Source organism: Esox lucius, chromosome 14 (assembly GCF_011004845.1).
Source record: "Esox lucius isolate fEsoLuc1 chromosome 14, fEsoLuc1.pri, whole genome shotgun sequence".
Lineage (NCBI taxonomy): Eukaryota > Metazoa > Chordata > Actinopteri > Esociformes > Esocidae > Esox > Esox lucius.
Window position 1 is genome coordinate 4,263,308 of NC_047582.1, and position 20,342 is coordinate 4,283,649.

The window sequence follows — 20,342 nt, forward strand, 5'->3', positions numbered from 1 at the left end:
AACATGTGCATTAGTGAAAACTAGGGTCTGAGAGGTGTCCAGAGATACTGTGGCCCTCTCCGAAGATAGCCCTGGACAGGGCCACCCAGGCAAGAAGTTACTCTTCCCACTTTGAAATGTATGTATTTATTTTGGCGGCTTACTTGTCACAACTCATCACTTAGCCACCATGTGTTAGCACCACCCGGTGGCTAAAGGATGTAGCAACAGTTTGTCAGTGAAAGTGCAGTACAGAGTTTCCTTAGGTGGGTTGACACTGACATCCAGTGGTCATAGTTGTCCCTTCACCTTTGGCCAAGTTCAAATACGAACAGTGCCTCCCTGTGGTATTTCAAGGTAGGAGACTTTACTGTTACTGAATCTCTTTTAGCAAGCTTGAAAAGTCTGAATAGAACATCTATGCCTCTCAACTGCGCTATGAAAATCTGTGTCTCGTCATCTGCCCTGCAGCCAAGATGCATTGTTTTGTCTGTAGAACATTGCAATTTGCTGAAATTCAATTAAATATATTCTTCCATAACTATTTTTGTCAGAAACAGAATAGTTTGTTAGGTGGGCCTTACCCGGCTATAGCACAGAGGTTCACAAACTATTTTAATTAACGCTCCTACCAAAAAATGATGCACTTCTGCTAATTTCTCATTTGTTTCTGAGTTTCCAAATATTTGCATATTGATTAAGTTGGCTCAATATGGACAAGAAGTCTAATGATTAAAGAAATCGTCAAACATAAATTTGTGTCTTCTGTATTGAAGTTTATCCTCTGTGGTTGGACTAGTAAGTTGCCCAGCAAAATATTTGGTTGCATATTGATTGCACTTTAGAAGCCTAGCTATGACCCCATTTTGATATCAAACTTAACATGTTAGGTCCTGCATTTTTATTCTTCAGTCTATTTTTGGGAAATGCCACTATGCCCCGGGGTACCAGTCCAGGCTCAACTGCTCCGGCTGGCTGATGTTCCGGAAGTTGGTACAGGAGGTTCAGGAGGACGTGGCAGGACAATCTATTGCCATCACCTATTTGGTATCGTGCCTAGTCGGACTGCCAGCCTCCAACCGTCGGGCCGCTCCCAAAGCCAGATCACCTCCCTGCCAGCCTGCCAGGAATGACCCCACGCTGGGCCAAGCCAGTCTCCAGGCCATTGTTTAAAAGTGAATAGAAACAGACAGGCGCCCCCAGCTACGACGCAAGGAAGGAACTGCAATGACGACCCCAAAAGGGAAACTCATCTTTGCTGAAAAAATTTAGGAAAAAAAAGTTGAAAATAGACCAAAGTACCCTTCTCAAGAACAAGTGTTTAGGATCGTGCTTCCTCTGCTGTGATGATATCTCTCATGAGACCTGGGAAAGGCCAGACCTGTTTCCCCTCCTAGTGTTTGTCAATAGTGTCATTCAGTGGGTCTGGTGCCCGTCGGCCCTGTCTCGGCCCCAGTGGCTCAGCCACACAGAGGTCTCTATTGTCCTGGAGCCGGCTCCCATGACCAGGGCAGCTTGGTCATTCAGCGGCCGGGGTTTACCGCACCGATAACCTGGCTAAATATAGAGGTCAGCCACTCTGCATCAGGCCCCCAAGCCTTTCTGACCGGGGGGGGTCATGGGAGGGGGGGCGGGGGGGGGTGTGTGAGAGAGAGAGTGTGAGAGAGAGAGAGAGAGAGAGAGTGTGTGTGTGAGAGAGAGAGAGACACTGTCTCTATTTGAGCTAGGTCACTGGGCTAACCATATTTGATGCTCGCACTCGTGGGTTTTGTATGAGAAAAGTTTAATCTCGACACCCGCCAGGTTGTTCTGTTTTGGAAACGGGGAGATGGGAGTGAAAAAAAATGCTTTCTGTGTGGGGAACCTAATCCTAAATTCCATACATAGTCTCCTCATTTCGACGGTACATCCTCAGACCCTGGTCAAAAGTAGTGCTTGTCATAGGGCGAAGGGTGTCATTCAGGACACACCCCCACTCTGCATAGTGCCTTACTCTACGAAGTGTGCTTGGTGTTGTTTGCATCCTGTCAGTCAGAAGCACAAAATGTAGCTTTAGTGCCTATAGGTATGGCTGACATGCCATGAAACAACTGCGTGGTGGCCTAGGGCTGTCCCGCAGTCTAAGCTTGGCTGCCTCGGGTGCATATGTACCCCTGGGTTCAAATTCAGACCCTTTTTCTTTCTGCAAAAAAATTGCCATCAATCTTTCTGCATGGTCTCTCCATATAGCATGAAAATGACAATATTTTATAATAGTATTATTGTTTGTTTTTCATAATCATGACCTTATGTTCTCCAGTTTTTTTGCTATCCGTCGTAAAGATTTTGCTACAGTGTGCCTTAGCCAATAGGAGCCAAGCTCAGACATAATGGCTGATGATGCAGGCCTTGAGTGGTGCACAATAAGGAACAGAGACAGCGTGTTCAGACAGACCTCATGTGTTACTGTTGTCTGCAATGACCCGACACTTCCCCAGTCACCCTTCAACTCCCAGGGCGAGATACTACGTAACCCACAACCCCCTCTATCGCTGTCCCCTCCCCTCCGCCACTTCCTCAGTCACTTCCCAGACCCAGAATAGCAGCTCAAATTCCCAATGTGGAAAGTACCTGGACATAGACAGGGAGGATGGGGGAGATAGGATGAAGTGAGGGAGTTAAAGGGAGGGTGAGACAGAGGGAAGACTCATGCTGTAAGACCCCTTCTAACTTCTCTGGAATGTCACTGACCATTCTAACACACACACACACACGTTCCCCACCCAGCCTATGTCAGGATGACAGTGTAGACGGGTCAGATTCCTTGAGGGTGAATCCTTGTGTCTGGCGCTGTGGCCCAAAGTGTGACACGCTTCATTAAAGATGAGTCAAAACCCCTTCCCTGTCTCTCGTCGTTGACTTTCTCGACCCATTTCTCCTCAGAAAACTGAGAGGCGCAGGTCAGGGTGCTCCTGTGATTCACAGCGAAAGTGACGTGCTGTTGTGACATACAACTGCTTTTGCGTTTCTGTGGTAATGGGGGTTATTGTAACATACCGTTTGTCTGTTCTTGGGCGTTCCTGAGATTACATGCCAACGGTACAACCTATCCACACAACTGGATGTGATGTGTTTGACCTAGGGTTGCGGGATTTGGAAATACTATTGAATTGAGAAGTTATGCATTTTTGAAGCATTTTGAAGGGGCAAAACATTGATAAAATGTAATGACATTTAATAACCCTTCAGGGATATTTTCTCCTTTATTAATGTTTGTATGCATCAAAGATGAAGGTGAATTCTTAATAACTGTGCTGTTGTGTGTGTGTGGGACAATGTATTGCTGCCACTAGCTAGCTTAAAGCAGATGTCTACTCTAGCATTTGCTGTGTGAACTCAAAATAACATTGAAAAAGTATTTGAACAAAATTATTCTCGATAGTATCTTAAAAATACTGCACCCACAAAAACGTTATTATGGACGGAAGACTCGTGCCCGTCGGCTCTCGTGATGTGTGTCTCGTTCACCTTTTTTCAAAACCGAAAGTCGTGGAAGTTAGCGGTTTGAATATTGCATGTGTCAATATTGCAACTTCGATTATAATTTTTATGAATTAATGGAATGGATCTGTCTGTGTTATTTCTGTTTGTTTTTCGGTCTGCATCTATTTGATACCCTAACAACTGACATTTGTTTTTGTTAATTGGTTGAAGTGGGTTTGCTGAAAGACCTCAAGGCACCATTTGATTTGGATAACCCCTGCTATTGCTTGCTTTTGATCACGTCCTCCTCATTTCCGAGGACAGAGAAAGGAAACTTTTTAATTTTTTTTATATTGACCATAGAGCCGTCTTGTCTGCTTCTTGTCTGCAGGAGTGGAAGTCATGTTTTCACATCCTGTTTGTGCTCATATCCGTAATGCTGTTTGTTGTCATTCATAAACTCTCATGGCCTTTATCGTCAACACAAACATGTTGGGACATTAGCTGAGACTAAACTAACAATGGTCAACATCAGTGGGATTGACATAGATTAACCGGGCCTTTTCTCGTTAAGGCTGTTTGCCAGTGTGTCCGGTTGCTTGTTGTTTTCCTCGGAGGGATCAAGTCTGGTCCCAGAATGTTACTGAGGCTGCTGAGTGATGTTGGTCTAAAGTCACTGCATCGCAGCGCAGCCTGGGTCTTCACCTCCTAGGTTCGTATTCTGGTGCCTGGGAGTCCCTCAGAGGGCTGTGCATCGCTCAGGACCATCCTGAGGGAGGGATAGTCAAACCGGTTTGCACTGTCATGTAGCTTTAGCAAGTACCTGTGGCTGGTCAGGTGCCTGCAAGCCACGTTTTGGTTGTTAACTGGGATTGCTCTCTCTGAGTGGATGTGGGATACGAAGTGACTTGACAGGGTGTTAGAGGAGACACATGTCCCGATCTTATTCCTTCTTCATCCCCTTTGGGGAAAAGGCCATAATCACAAATTGGACACCACAGATTTTGTGTTTCATTCACGCATCGACCACTGCAGATGACATTGACGGCACAAATCAGGCCCAGGATCACCCTGCCCTTACCACATTAAGCATCTCTGGCCGTGACAGGACTTCTGGCAGATCTGAAGACTTGGGCAGACCACCATCTTGGGCAGACCTCCATCGGCCGAGCCAGGGACACCGTGTCACCGAGGGCACGTCCGCTCAGTCCAGTCCGGTTCCTTCCTGCCCCGAACAACAAAGCGTCCAGAGCGCCGGACCCGGGAAGCTCTCCTCACACTGGCCTGGTCTACGTGCACCAGAGCAGGAGCCTCTGATGGGACCTCGGCCAGCAGTGGTGACACCGGCTCACTGGCCTGTCTTGACACCGCTGACTGGCGTTGGCCCTGCTCCATCCTTGTCCTTCTACCTCCTCCACGTCCACAGCGAAACAATGAGGAGGTCAACGCTGCAGGCAGCCCCCCCCCCCCCCCCTACACCCTTTTCCTGCCATTGTCATTCGGTCAGAGAGAGGAGAGCCGACACTGGGAGCTGGGCTCCCGATGACCGACAACAGAGAGGCCTCGTAGGGATCAGGGAACTGGTTCTGGCGGAGACACATTGCACACACACACTCACACACACACACACACACACACACACACAGTGTTTGGCCCTCAAACACTGTGCTCCCTGACATTTTTGCGTGTGAACGGGTTCATTCTTTCATGTCCCGTCTCTATACTTTAAAACAAATGCACATCCGATTGATTTCACTTTAAACAGCACATCCCGAAAATCTGCTTTTTTTTCATGACCGTTCCCGGGATCTTGACTGTCAACACGTTCCACTTCAATATCATTCGCCTCTGGTGGTCTGAGCATCCCATTGGTTGACCAGACGGAGGAGGATTGCATCATCACAGTCAGTCGTGGCGGCTGTCGCGGGCACATCCCCCAAGGGGCTGGTTTGCCAGGCCTGGAGTTGTGCCCCAAATAGTACCCTGTTCCCTTTTACAGTTGCCTTCTTTGTAATGCAATATGGAGGCAATATGGTGCGATTTGATTCACTTCCCACCCTGGACAGCCCACCACAGCCTCCCCAATTGGCAGGTTTGGCTTGCCCTCCTTCCGCTGTATTTATGAGCCTGGAAACCACAATGGCCTGACTGAGCTGGAAGCCATGGAAGAGGGAGACATACAACAACGGAGGAGAGGACGGAAAGAGAGGAACCAAAATGGAGGAAAAAGGACCAACGAGAGATGGTTTAATAGAAGTGATGGAATGCAGGAAGTTTGAGAGAGAAAAGAAAAAGGATGAATGAAAATGGGGAAATGGAATAAGAGCATGTCTTTGTAGACGGGCGGATGGGGACGGTAAACGCCAGATGGGCATGAGCCCGGCCTGTTGTATACCACGCTCCAACCAGACTGCCAGACTCCGTGTCAGGTTGTGTAAGCCGTCCAGACCGTCGCCAGTTAGGCCTCCTAGGCGGATCGATAAGATATCCGGCAAAGCCGCGCAGTCGATTGTTCGAGTGGCCCTCTTGTCAGTTTTCAGCTCATTTAGATTTACTTAACAGAAGGCACATCTTAATAAATAGGTGGTCCAGGTATGTCATGACCCGGCTCAAGTAGGAGGGTGGGCCTTTCCTCTCTTGTTCTCCCTTATCCTCCATTGTTCCTTGGCCAAGGGAGTGGGGAAGATGACATCACATATCACCATCATACCACATCATCTTCAATGCCTTTTTTAGTAGCACAAAAAGCAAGATTATGGTCAAAACCTGTTCAACAAAATCTTCAAACATCTCTCAATGCAATTCAAGTTTCAATAGTTGGAAATATTAGTGTATGTATATTTGTTGTAAAATGTGCTTCTGCCTGAATCAGGGTGGTGGGGGGAGTAATCACTCAGCCTCTCATTGTAATGTCAGACTGATCCTGATGGATTGACTGAACTGTGAACTAGGAGAGCGCCGCTGAACTCACAACTCCAGGGGTCTCTCTGACTCTCTGTTGTCGCTGTCTGAGTCCTGGCTGTGGGGACAGACAGCTCCACACATAATAATGTCGCTCCATATGATTTCAATCAACTTCTGACTGCAACCCATTCTAGTGGTGGAAGTGTTCGGAAAATACGTTTTTGGACCAGAATATTTGAGATGGATGTTGGCACATTTTGTAAACCATGTCTTCATCACTGAAATGATGAATCCAGTGAAAAGAGAGAATTTTCTCAACAAATTATATTTTACAAGTACAGCATTGTAGCTTGGACGCTATTTGACATTTTCTGTTGTTTTCTGATACAGTTTTTCTGTTGTGTTCTGATACACAGCATACCCCTGAATACAGGCTGATTGAAATAAAAAATGTTTAATTATATTAACACCCTTTGGACCCCTTCAATTTAGCTGGTATATAATTAACATTTACATTCAATTGAAACGTCCAATTACTACTAGTAAGATGGCCAATCGTCCACCCGCTGATGATTATCAATTTGAGTTGGAATGTTATTATCTAAATATTTGGTTTCAGTTGGGTTCCAATGGATGGTGGATGTTGCCAGGTCAAAATTAGTTGATCCCCATATTCCCAAGTGAAAATGTATGGGCCTCCAAACATCTTTGTGGTACCTTGTGGAAGTTGATTTTGGTTCACATTTTAGTACCTTTTATTGATAACTAAATAAAGGATCACACATTATGTTGTGAAATAGGGTTAAAGCTACGAGATGAGGAAAAATAATCAGATTTGATAGGCTTTTGGGTAAATGATCTTAAAGTAACAGTATGTGAGCATGTTGATCTTTTCCAGTTAAGTCAAGGAAATCTTAGGACAAGTTGTGCATGCAATTTGGGGACCTATTTTCTTCAGTTCAAAAAAAGTAACTTTCTGACCCCCTGTTCCTTATACGGAAGGTTTTGTTTAAGTAACAGCAGTGCAGTCAAAAGGGTTTATAAAGAAAATAAACGACCCAGTGGCTTCTTATGCAACCAGCAACCACTGGCCGGAACACACAAAGAGAACACACAGTCCCCGTCTGGCTTAGCTGTGAATAATAAGACATTGAACTAGACTGGAGCCTGATACACTTTTCAAAATGTTTTCTTGTTTCTGTGACGTAAGAAACCATTGGGAATCTAATCAAGCACAGTCTTTCAAAAAAAAAAAATAGTAAAATATATTTTGTTTCAGTCATTTAGCATATGTTCTTAACCAGAGCGATTTACATTAGCAACAGATTTTTTTAGCATTCTTTCAGTTAGTAGTCCCACATTGTCTTACTTAGTAAGTTTGTATTTTCTGAGTTCTTTTTGCAAAAGAGTCAGCCGGTCTGAATGTTATGTACTGAAATGGAAAGAACAGGCAGTGAATTTGAGATGTTTATATAATCTCTTAATCTGACTCATCTGACCTGTAGGCTCACCCCCCGATTGGGTGGACTGGGGCTGATTGAAGGAAGCTGATTGGTCGGCTGCATTGCAGGGCTTTTGAATCCACCCTTCTGGAATAGAATGACTTTAAAACCGGTGTGTTGTCATGTGTCTGTTACCACCAGTTCTGTCCCATTTTCTCACCGATATCTAGTTCGTCCGTTGTGTTCATGCCTGGGATCCTAGGTTAAACTAGAACTTGGCTGGTGCTGCTAGTTGATGGCGGTTTTGCAAGACTGTCATACTGGTTTGGAGTCTTTGTTTTGGCTGCAGTAGGCTTTTATATATCTGAGGCATTGTAATCCACCCCCCGCCCCCCCTCCACACACACGCACACACACAGTAAGACTTTGTGGGTTTGCATCTGCGCACGTTTCTGAATTTCCATCCGTGTGTGTATGGGTCTGTGCACACATGGCTTTATTTGCGTGTGTGCACGTGCGTGTGTCCACGCCCCCCGCTGATCCATGGTTTGGACCGAGACAGAGAGAGAGAGCCGGGTTCGGAGCCCCGCCTGGCCCGTGGTGAAAAGACATTCCACAGCGTTTCCTGTTTTGGTTGGAGCCACGATTCTTCTCCTCTTCCTCATCCACCTCCCTTCGCCTGCCCGCCTTCTCCTCTCCAGAATACTTCTCTTAATTAAATAATGTGAGCTGTGAAGTCAGAGCGGAAACTTGGAAGGACGTCTGTATTCCGAGTTACAGAACCCTGTGAAGCTCTGTGGCTGCCTAGGTGGACAATGCCAGTTGGCTAGCCCCAGTTGGCTAACACTGGCCGTTCGCAGTCGGGGTGTGTCAAGTTAGTTCCACGTGCATTTCTCATTGAGTGGGTTTGAAATGGACAAGACAAGCTAAAATGTCCTGTTGATACTGCAGTGTGAATACCTGCACCTCACAAGCCTGAATCAATTATTATACATTATGTGACCTTGCAGAGAAATATGAACTTTTCTAGCCATTACGATTGACACCTTGTCAGATTGACGCCTTGTCGGATTGACACCTTGTCAGTTATCAAGTGATCATTTTTCGTAATTGGTCTCATTTGATCACGTTTCACTTCACCTTTTTATTTATTTATATTTAACTTTATCAGTACCAGGAACATTCTGAAGCACCGTTGATAGCATCATGACTCACCAGAATCTAGATGTTACCTGTGCACAATCACAAAGGCTATGTCGTTTTAGACTGCTGTCCATTCATTCCCTTGGCTTGCTCAGACAATGACAGTGCCAAAAACTCCCCTTGCTATCGCTGAGTGGGCACGGGTGGCAGTTATCTTACTGATAGTTCTGTATCAGCAAACAGTGCATCAATCACTGCTTGATAGACATTGTTGTTGAACAATGTTTTTGAAAGGGGAGATTTTAACATGCTTTGCCCATAATAATTTTATAATTATTTAACTAATGATTTGCCTATAATTCTGGAGCACTCTCACTTCGTTTTTGTGAAAAATTCAAAACATTACACAGTTCTGAAGCAAGTAAGTTTATTCATATAGCACCATTCATAAATCGAAGCAATTCGGTGTGCTTTACAAAGAAAAAGAAAAATGTAAAAATTCAATAGAATAAATACAAATATTAGAATAAAAACATCAGGCTAGTTACGATCCCCAATATTTGTTGGTCAACTAGTTCCTTGCTTACAGGGTTCTATAAAAAGGTTATCGTCAGACCGACATTATTTTGATTGTCAATTAACAAAATAAATCATTTTTTACATTCCATTATTTTGCCTTCCATAAGTAGCTGTTGTTGTCCTGACAGGGGTTTAGTAAGACACTATGGAAAATAGCCCTCCCCCACCCTGCCTGATAAAGTGAGCTTGATTCAGCACATAATGTTGAAACACTTGTGCTGTTCATTTAGCCATATCATTGAATGCATTTGTTCCACAGTCACTATTGAATTAGGGAGATTGTTTTTAATTTATTTAAAAATGTATTTTCAAATCCACATAATTTTGATGACCATATCATGTTAAATACCAACTCATATATTAGATGCAAAATTACTCATTCGTTTTGTGTGAGTGCTTGGGCAAAAACAAAAACGTGCACCCTTTGGGTCCCGAAGACAAGGATTGGGAAACGCTGCGGTAGACAGATTGTGATCCACACATCCTTGGGATGGTCACTGGCATCCAAATCTTTATTCTTTGATGATGAAGAATATCCCAATGACCGTCTTTTCAACTGCCAGCTTGGTGCCAACATCGTCCCTGTCCTGTAAAAACATCAATCCATCAAAATTCTGACATGCATCACAACAGTGTTATACAGTACTGTGACTGTTGAAATAGTGTTGATATTAAGTAGAATTTATATGTGCAGTCAGTGAATCTGCAAACATCCACTTACCATGTAGTCGCTTACAAGCTTTTCTGGGTCTTCATTGAGATACACAGACAGAGGGCTTTGGTGATGCATTTTATTTATTTCGGTTTCGGCAAAAACAAGACATACAAACACAACATTTAGAATTCAGCTGAAGAATGGAAAACTGCTTTTCTTGTTTTCCATTCTTCTTATTGTACTAAAGGACTAATGATGATCATACTTTGTTTATGGCGCTTTATAATGCTTTGGATTGTTATTGTCCAACGTTTCCAACAAGCTGGGCAAAGAACTTCCACCGCCGAGGAATGCTCGTTATCCTGTTGAATTCTAATTTTGTCATGTAACTAATGACATGACAAAATCAAAGATTCAGATTCACACACACCTTTTATTTTGCTGTCAGTAAAGATACGGACACACACACCTCCTACTTTGCTGTCAGTAAAGATACTGACACACACACCTCCTACTTTGCTGTCAGTAAAGATACTGACACACACACACCTCCTACTTTGCTGTCAGTAAAGATACTGACACACACACCTCCTACTTTGCTGTCAGTAAAGATACTGACACACACACCTCCTACTTTGCTGTCAGTAAAGATACTGACACACACTCCTCCTACTTTGCTGTCAGTAAAGATACTGACACACACACCTCCTACTTTGCTGTCAGTAAAGATACTGACACACACTCCTCCTACTTTGCTGTCAGTAAAGATACTGACACACACACCTCCTACTTTGCTGTCAGTAAATATACTGACACACACTCCTCCTTCTTTGCTGTCAGTAAAGATACTGACACACACTCCTCCTACTTTGCTGTCAGTAAAGATACTGACACACACACCTCCTACTTTGCTGTCAGTAAAGATACTGACACACACACCTCCTACTTTGCTGTCAGTAAAGATACTGACACACACACCACCTACTTTGCTGTCAGTAAAGATACTGACACACACTCCTCCTACTTTGCTGTCAGTAAAGATACTGACACACACTCCTCCTACTTTGCTGTCAGTAAAGATACTGACACACACTCCTCCTACTTTGCTGTCAGTAAAGATACTGACACACACTCCTCCTACTTTGCTGTCAGTAAAGATACTGACACACACTCCTCCTACTTTGCTGTCAGTAAAGATACTGACACACACTCCTCCTACTTTGCTGTCAGTAAAGATACTGACACACACTCCTCCTACCCCGCTGACGCTACATTATGTAGCTACACCACGACAACTTCCATAACAGTTTGCACAAAATCAACAGCAAAAGCATGTTTGCACACATTTATTTTAAGTTGGAATGGATGAACATAGAATTTGAATAGATGGTTGTTGGTTTGCTAATGACGGCTATCAAGATGTTGGATGTTCTCTCCTTCGCGGATGCGCTTGTGTGTGTCACATTTACAGTTTGGGACTCTCAGAATTTGTGAAATAGTGACCTCTATCTAAAATGAAGTAAACTCGACAAGAAACAATTATGTTCTGTGATAAAAGGTAGGGGATTGTGTAACGTTAACAATTTATGGTAAAGTGAAACTGAAGCGCTGCTGAAATGTTGAGTGTAGGATCAAACCCAAAACCCTGGCTCTGCAAGTGTCATGCTCTACCACTTGAGCTGAGCTACACAGGTTCCAATCATATTCGAACTCAAATCCATGTAGAAATTCAGAAAATGTTTAAAGCTTCCCAAACTTTCACCGCTGTAAATAGATGTTGAGGCATCTCAAGACTTGGGTCTTACTAAGGCTTGAGACGGGCCTTGCAAGGGATCAAAAGTCAATATGTAAAAGGATGCATTTGTTAACAAGTGATGCCCTCTGGGAGGAAGAACTTGCAGCAGTGAGCAGTGCGGCAAATTATTTGGCGTCTGCGCTTCGGTTGCCAAGCAACAACGTGACCTTAGTGTACCCATGACATGTGTTGAGGCAGGACCAGGAAGGGGTTGTAGGCAGTTGGATATGATTGAGAGTAAGATTACCATACTGGGAAGCTGCTTGCCATATGGTGCCCTTATTCTGTGTATAATGCACTACTTTTGACAAGAGGCTAGGTCAAAAGTTTGATTTGGCTGAATGCCTTCGTAACCCAGAGCCTTAAAAATCCTACATTAAAATTGTTGGGGAGCTTGCTCATTTATATTTCACATTCACTTTTTGATTTGACAAGCCCTTTGCACATTTTCACATCATTACCCTATGTCAATTGTTTATTGATTGATGATATGACTTCATTTTTTGTCAACAGTAATTCAGTGCAAACATAATGGACAGGGCAGTAATTGCAATAAAAGGTTTTACCACTCACATACTCCCCTCAGTCCCCTGTTAAGTGATTAAAGGTCCCCCAAAGAGTAAAGTCTGCAGAGAGAGATTGCAAAATGGCCGCCGCCTACCCTGAGGTAGAAGTGGCAGGTGCAAATGGAATATAGCTTTTGCTGCTTGGCAGAGCAAACCTAGCCGTCTTGGCTGGCTGCTGAGCCACACGCACAAACATTCAATGGTACAACACAGCCAGGGAATTTGAAAATAATTTCCAGCGGACTGTTATCTGACGGCTCTGGCTTTGTTTCCTTTCCTTCCTCCCAGTAGCATCTCGCTTTCCAGTGGCTGTGGCTGGGAATCAACCCTCCCCAAATTCTCTCTGTCCATGGGCTGGTTTACATTACGAGGGTGAAAATAAAACGCTAGAGACTTATCTTGGTTTCCATAATCATTTCCATAGTGTTTGAATTTACACCGGCATGTTCGAGACGTACCACACAGGTTTTTTCACAGAAACTTGATACAGTTCTGAAAGAATTGTCTTCACACTTGGAAAGCTCCGGGGGGGCTTTATAAAACGTGTGGTACCGCGGAAGGTTGCGTCATGAGCTATCCAGATCTGCAAGTGTACACAACAAAATAATGTAGTCCCGAGTCCTTGTTGATACATCTCCGTAAACAAGCCATATGCGCTCTCCCGGACTCTGTAGCATTACTGAGAAAAACCTGTTTACACCTGTCCTCTCCTACAAATGCTGACTGACTGACTCAATGACCGACTGACTTTGCTCTTTTCTGTCAGTGGACTGGAGTGCTTTACCTTCTCCCCTTTGATCGCCTCAGGCCTGCTAACGGCTTCATCTTCTCATAAGGGGCCTGGCTGCCTCCCTTCAATCCCCCAATTGTCCGTCTGTCCATCCATTTGTCTGGGGGACTTAGAAGTGTGCTTCACTCATAAACCCCCATTGTGAAGTAAAATGTCTCTCTCCACCTATGTATGTGATTCTTATAGTCTTATCCAGAGAGACTTACAGTAGTGAGTGCATACATTTTCATTCAGCCTCCCCTGTGGGATATGAACCCGCAACCCATAATCTTCCCATTGACCCACATGGGACTGTATTTGAATTTTTTATTTTCTATCTCTTTCTGTATGTCTCGTTTCCCTCACTCTCTGTCTTTCCTCTTTATCATTCTCATTCATTCTCTAGACTCCAATTCCATGCGTCCGAAAAGGCCGTCCACCTGTGATATTTTAGCCAAGTTACAGCTGAGCTGTGTGTGTGTGTGTGTGTGTGTGTGTGTATATAAATTTTTCTAACTATTTTCCTTCCTGTGTAGAGGATATCAACTGTTTTGGACTGCAATCTGACTGATGGCAGCTGAAAATAAGGGAATTTCAGTTAAAATAATATGTCGTAATGGCGTCTATTGCAATTTTTTATTTTTTTCTCTACACCTAATTTATTGCTTTTGGAAGCACGCCAGACAAGCATAAATATGCAGAGCGGACAATGAAGTGTGCTTTGTGAATGGAGCTTAATCTAGTGGAATCATTACAAAGTCGGGGGTTACAGGAAGTGACCTCGGACAGACAACCTCCCCCCAGCACCAGCATCACCATTGTGACCTCGCCGCTGCGCATCGCAGTCATGTGCAGAGACGTGACAGGAAGAGGACGTGTGGGCTGGCCACGCGGAAGACGCGAAACCCCTCCCTCAGCTTCAGGGGGTGTGAGGTGGTTGGGGTTGTTTAACTCTTACCCTGTGAGGTCCCGAGGCCGACTGCCTCAATGTTCTCCCCAATAATTAATCGCACACGCCTGTTGTCCCTGATTAAAAGGGAACAATGTGTTGGAAAGGGAGCAGTGGAGCTGGCTTTGCAGTCCAGAGTTGAATTTGAGTTCACAACAGGAATGTCGGGAGTTGCTTTTCCTGGCTGGAGTTTCTGAAGGCAGATAGGCTATAATTGATCCTCCTAGGAATTCGGGATTTTGTCGTGTATGTGTGTACGTCAATAATTTTTTTTTCTCTTGTGTTTTATCTCTTATGACTGTATTCACAACAGTTCTAAGAACCCTATCTGGGAGGTTACAACTCGTTATGCCTGCTCTCCTTCACCACAGAATTGGTCACGGATAATTGAGAGGCTGTCAGGGTTGTACTGTCCAAGGCTGACCTCTGAGCCCAAGACCCTGGAATGTGGCGCTGCACGTGAGCTACCTTGTGACAGTACCTTGCTGCATTCACATAAACACACACACACAGCCCACAGCCAGGTCTTTACATCCAAGGATTCACTCTAACTCTCCTGCTCTCTTTGTGCTGCTTAGTCTAAGGTCTGATATGATCTCGCGATCTAGCTCAAGAGACCACATTAGGCTAGGCCAAGCACTGCCTTTTGTACATACTCTACCATAAACTATTTACATTAATCTTTTTGTGTGTAAAATTATGACCTGAATCTGCTTTTGGTCCTCTGCTCTTATAACAGTCAGGGATGTTCTTTGGAAGCTGATACTTTAATTAGCCTAAATAATGTTTTTATTTTTATTTATGTGAGTTGATATGTTTCTGTTTTCCTATTACGTTTGTTTGGAATGAGGCTGGAGGGAAACCATACTTTGGCAATGTTTACATATATAAATAGTGCCCTATGTAATTATGGGGTCAAGTTGGCTTTTTTTAAACTTTTGGCCCTGTACTCCAAAAATTTGGATTTCAAATCCATACTATGAGATGACATTTTTTAAAGGTTTTAATTCTGTTTGCCAGACCGCTGAGTGAGGGAGTGAGTCAAAATTACATCATTTTAAAGGACACCAAAGAATTGGAACAATTGGCTTGACAGGTGTTTGGCTTGATATGTTTTTTTTCACATATTACACACAATAAATACAGTGCATTCAGAAAGTTTTCAGATTCCTTCACTTTTTTTTTCAGAGTCCATAATGACCAAATAAAAACAAATTTCTATGAATACTGGCAAATTAATTACAAATATTTGTATATATTTACATGAATATTCAGCCCCCATTACTCAGTCCTTTGTGGAAGCACCTTTGGCAGCGATTACTGCCTGCCAAAGGTGCTTCCACAAAGTCTTCTTGGGTATGGGTATCTGTATTTGTGGAGTGTCTCATTTTCAGGTGTCTCTAGAGATGTTTGATCGAGTTCATGTCCAGGCTCTGGCTGAGTTACTCGAGGACATTCACAGATGTGTTACGAAGCCACTCCTGCATTGTCTTGGTTCTGTGGTTACAGTTGTTGTTCTGTTAGAAGGTGAATCTTCGCCCCAGTCTGAGCTCCTGAGGGCTCTGGAGCTGGTTTTATGCTGCCACCACTAAGCTTCACTCTAGGGGTGGTATTGGCCAGGTGATGAGCAGTGCCTGGTTTTCTGCAGACATGATGCTTGGCGTTCAGTAAATTCTTTGAGAGGAAGGACATTCCAATATTGTCCTGGGTCAATCTTGATCATCTTGGGCTGCAAATGAATCTGAATGCTTTGAACACCAGCTCAAATGCACAGCTTGATATGCTGAAGTGAGCACTTTTGTCTGCACAGTTTCACTGACACTCGCACCTTTCATTTCAAAGGTCATAATGGCTGACGGTGAAATAAGTGAAAAGTTAAATGGAAAGTCACTGACTTTTTCATGATGAATATGATACAGACAGGCAGCCCTTCCTCCATGGACCGTCATTTGAGGATGCTGAACTCTGACCAGGATGTTTCTGAAAGTCCACTAACATGCATTCTAAATACCATGACTTTACTAATTATGCCATTGTCTGTTCCTTTTCACAATGTGATCCTCAATCTTTACATGAAGCTATTTAGGCTACAGTTGTGCTCTTGGTGTTTGGGTACTCTTGGAGAATTGGTAATATATGTACCATTTGTAAAGAAAACATGAGTGAGCAGGCAAAACACGCCTTTTCTTTCTTATGGGATTCACATTCAACTGTAGGTCAACAGAATGGCACCATCGTAAAACAAAACATGGCCACAAAGAATAAAATGAACTGACCCCTGTTCAAAAGTCTGCATACCCTTAGTTCTTAATACTGTGTATTACCCCCTTTAGTCAATGACAGAGTGCAGTCTTTTGTAATAGTTGGCTATGAGGCCCCGAATTCTTGCAGGTGGTATAACGGCCCATTCGTCTTGGCAAAATGCCTCCAGGTCATGCAAAGTCTTTGGTTGTCTTGCATGAACTGCACGTTTGAGATCTCCAGCTTTCGTGCAGAAAAATGCTAATTGCAAGTATTTTCTGTTAACATGCTGCATTCATCTGGCCGTCAATTTTCACAAGATTCCCTGTGCCTATCCTTAAATAATAGATTTTTTTGCATGATCAGTCATATTTTCAAAATCAATGCCAAAATTTCACAATTTCTTCCAGGGTATGCAAACCTATGAGCACAACTGTATATACTTGTTTCATTTATGTCATGTCACCTTATTGTGCTTCAGGAGATGGCAATGAACGAACTCACACATGCACATACAGCAGCCAGGTTTGCTGAGATCTTTTTAGTACAAATGTAGCCTGATGTGAATGCACTGCTCTAATGTTCAGCTGATAACATTAACAGAGTAAAGCGTTGCAAGGGGAGCAAGAAGGGGAAAAAAGTATTTGTGGGTAGCTAGTTTTATTTAATATTGTGCTCCTGCCCTGCTAACACAGAAGGTATACTTCAAAGTATATGCACTCACCTAGCAGTTAGCATTGAACATAACAGGCCGTGAACTTATACGTGAACTTATACAATGGTGGGAGACAACTCGTTTTTTATAAAGTGCCAAATGTACCTTTTTTATTCCCCTAGAGGCCCACTGAGAAATGTTTATTTTTTGTATTCACTTCTGTGTTCCATCCACAGGCTTCTGCCCCATGGTTAAGTTTTTGCCTATGATTTAAAGGTGGACTTTTCTTGTAAAAAAATCGAAGAGTTAACTTTTTTGCTAAAAAACTCAAGCTGAGAAAGCATTGAATTTCCTTCGGTCCCTCTAGGAAGTAACCTTTAAGTACGGGTTATCTGATGCAGACAGCTTTTTGGGTGTTCCAAAGTGTTTTATGTCTAACTTGCCCAGCACTTCAAATTTCTCAAATGTCAAATTACATTTCTTCAAGATTAACGGTTACCTGTTAGACAAAATTATTTTTTGTTACTGTATTATAATGATGTGTTTTAATGTGAACATAGACCCTTTCTGGGCTCCGTTGGCAGCCGTACATGCCTAAATACCCCCTCAGCCGTCTTTCATAGATGTGGTGGTATGCTGTTGATTTTGGACAGATTCTATTTCTGTCCAGACTTTCCTCAGGCCATCACTAATCTGTCCAGAATTGTGCAGGTTCTTTTTAGACTTTTGGGTGGCCAACCTGGCCATCTTGTTCTTGAGGCTTACTAGTTAAAATTTTCTACACATGGTAGTGGTTGACATATCCACATCTACCTTCTCTAAACTTATACCCGATCTTGCAGAAACATACATTTTTTTTTCATTATGATGAGCGTTCCTTGGTCATCCACTGTAGAAGCTGTTTGTGATTCCTGAACTCATCAGTGCTTTCCATCTTTTATAATGATATTTTGTTTGTTTCTGTATTACAGTACATTGCAAAACTCTTGGGCCTCCAGAGAAATGTGTTACATGTAATTAAATGCATGCAAATGATAAGCAAGCAGTTACATACATGTACTTAATTTGGACATTATTAAATTCACAAATACCCTGAAATAAAACCATTACATCTCATAATATTTGATTTGGAATACAAAGTTTTGGAGTACAGAGCCAAAAGAAGAAAAAATGCTTGCTGTCCCAATAATTACCGGTGGCACTCTGTAATGATTCCAACAAAAACCCACCCATGTCTGTTAGAATAAAGACAGGACTTGGCGTCTAAACAAACCATCTGATGTCCATGTCTCAGCATATTTAAATAAGGCATTATTTGTTTACCGCACTTTAAAAAAATGATGTTATGATGGAAAGAGTCACAGCAGATTCCCATGCATGCACCGAATCTCCAATGTTTCTCTAAATATTTACATTTTCCCCCCAGCTTTGATGACTACATAAGTATACTGGAGTTGAGATAGTCATCTGGTAACCATTTGGAAGCAGGATTACAGCTAATGATATCCTACAGGAAACTACAGTAGGATTACAGCTAATGATGTCCTACCGGGGAAACTACAGTAGCTAGACATGCTGCTCTGTCTAGTTGTCCCTCCTACTTTCTCTTACCTTCTCCTTGCCCTTCCCCTCTCACCCTTTCTTTCCCTCCTTTTTTCCTCTCTCTCTGTATCTCCCTATTTATTGGTCTGTTTCTCTGTCTTCATCTCTCTGTTTTACTAGTTAAAATGAAGGAGGCTTATAGTTTTTTTAACATTATTGGAAGTAAATACTGTTTATTTTCCATAAAAGGTTTGTCACTGACGTCTCTGCTTTCCTACCTGAATGTCTTTTTATGTACACCTCTTTAATAACTGACACAGGATCAGGGATCTGCAGTTTTTCTTTAATTGTTATAAACTGGATGGGTGTGTTGTGTTGGCTGGCTGGAGGAGGTATGTTATGTTTTTGGACCCCTTCATTTGAGCTAGCAAGACTCTCAGCCTCTTTACTTTGCATGTCCCGAAACGGTGGCTCTCACTTCTCCTTCTCCTACATTCCGTCCTCCTTGGTCACTTCCCAGGGCAGAGCTCTTTGGCTAGAGCTGGGCTCTTCGGGCCGGGCCCCCTATTCCTCTGTTAGGTTCGTATTACTAGTCATGCCATACTGCACAGTCCCACCTCGGCACACATCTGGATCCAGTCAGCCTCCACCAATTGGAACCCAGGACCACCACCCGCCAGAATAGAAACTGAGAGCGGGGGGCGTGGGAGTTAGAACCGCGACAAAAACTTTTATGGTTAAAATCTCTCCCAGGCTGTTTGGACCCACCTGAAGGGTTGCTGTCATGGTGCTGCAGTGTAAGCAAATGGCTTGGCCCAGTGGGTGTGTCCTGGCTAGGCCAGGTACAAACCCTGTGGTGCCGACAGCTTCATATTGCCATCCTCGCAGGAGATTTCTTGGGAAAAGGGAACCCCACCCTCCCATGGTCTGAGCTCTGGAAAATTTCACTTCTTTCTGAATGAGCTGCGGTCAGAGCTGAATAAACCTGGGGTTCAAGCACAAATCGCGATCACTACAGACGTTTGACACACACGATTGAGCTAGCCTGACGTCACAGAGCAAGCAGAATTGTCTCAGAAGTGCACTGGCACTTGTGTTGAAGCTATGGAAGATGCTAGAAATATACACTCACCTAAAGGATTATTAGGAACACCATACTAATACTGTGATTGACTCCCTTTCGCCTTCAGAACTGCCTTAATTCTACGTGGCATTGATTCAACAAGGTACTGAAAGCATTCTTTAGAAATGTTGGCCCATATTGATAGGATAGCATCTTGCAGTTGATGGAGATTTGTGGGATGCACATCCAGGGCACAAAGCTCCCGTTCCACCACATCCCAAAGATGCTCTATTGGGTTGAGATCTGGTGACTGTGGGGGCCATTTCAGTACAGTGAACTCATTGTCATGTTTAAGAAACCAATTTGAAATGATTCGAGCTTTGTGACATGGTGCATTATCCTGCTGGAAGTAGCCATCAGAGGATGGGTACGTGGTGGTCATAAAGGGATGGACATGGTCAGAAACAATGCTCAGGTAGGCCGTGGCATTTAAACCATGCCCAATTGGCACTAAGGGGCCTAAAGTGTGCCAAGAAAACATCCCCCACACCATTACACCACCACCAGCAGCCTGCACAGTGGTAACAAGGCATGATGG

General features: G+C 43.5%; 1 protein-coding gene across 1 annotated transcript in view; it reads left to right on the forward strand.

The window, feature by feature from the left end:
* ctif (CBP80/20-dependent translation initiation factor) overlaps positions 1-20,342 on the forward strand; it is a 133,267-nt gene that overhangs the window by 56,332 nt on the left and 56,593 nt on the right.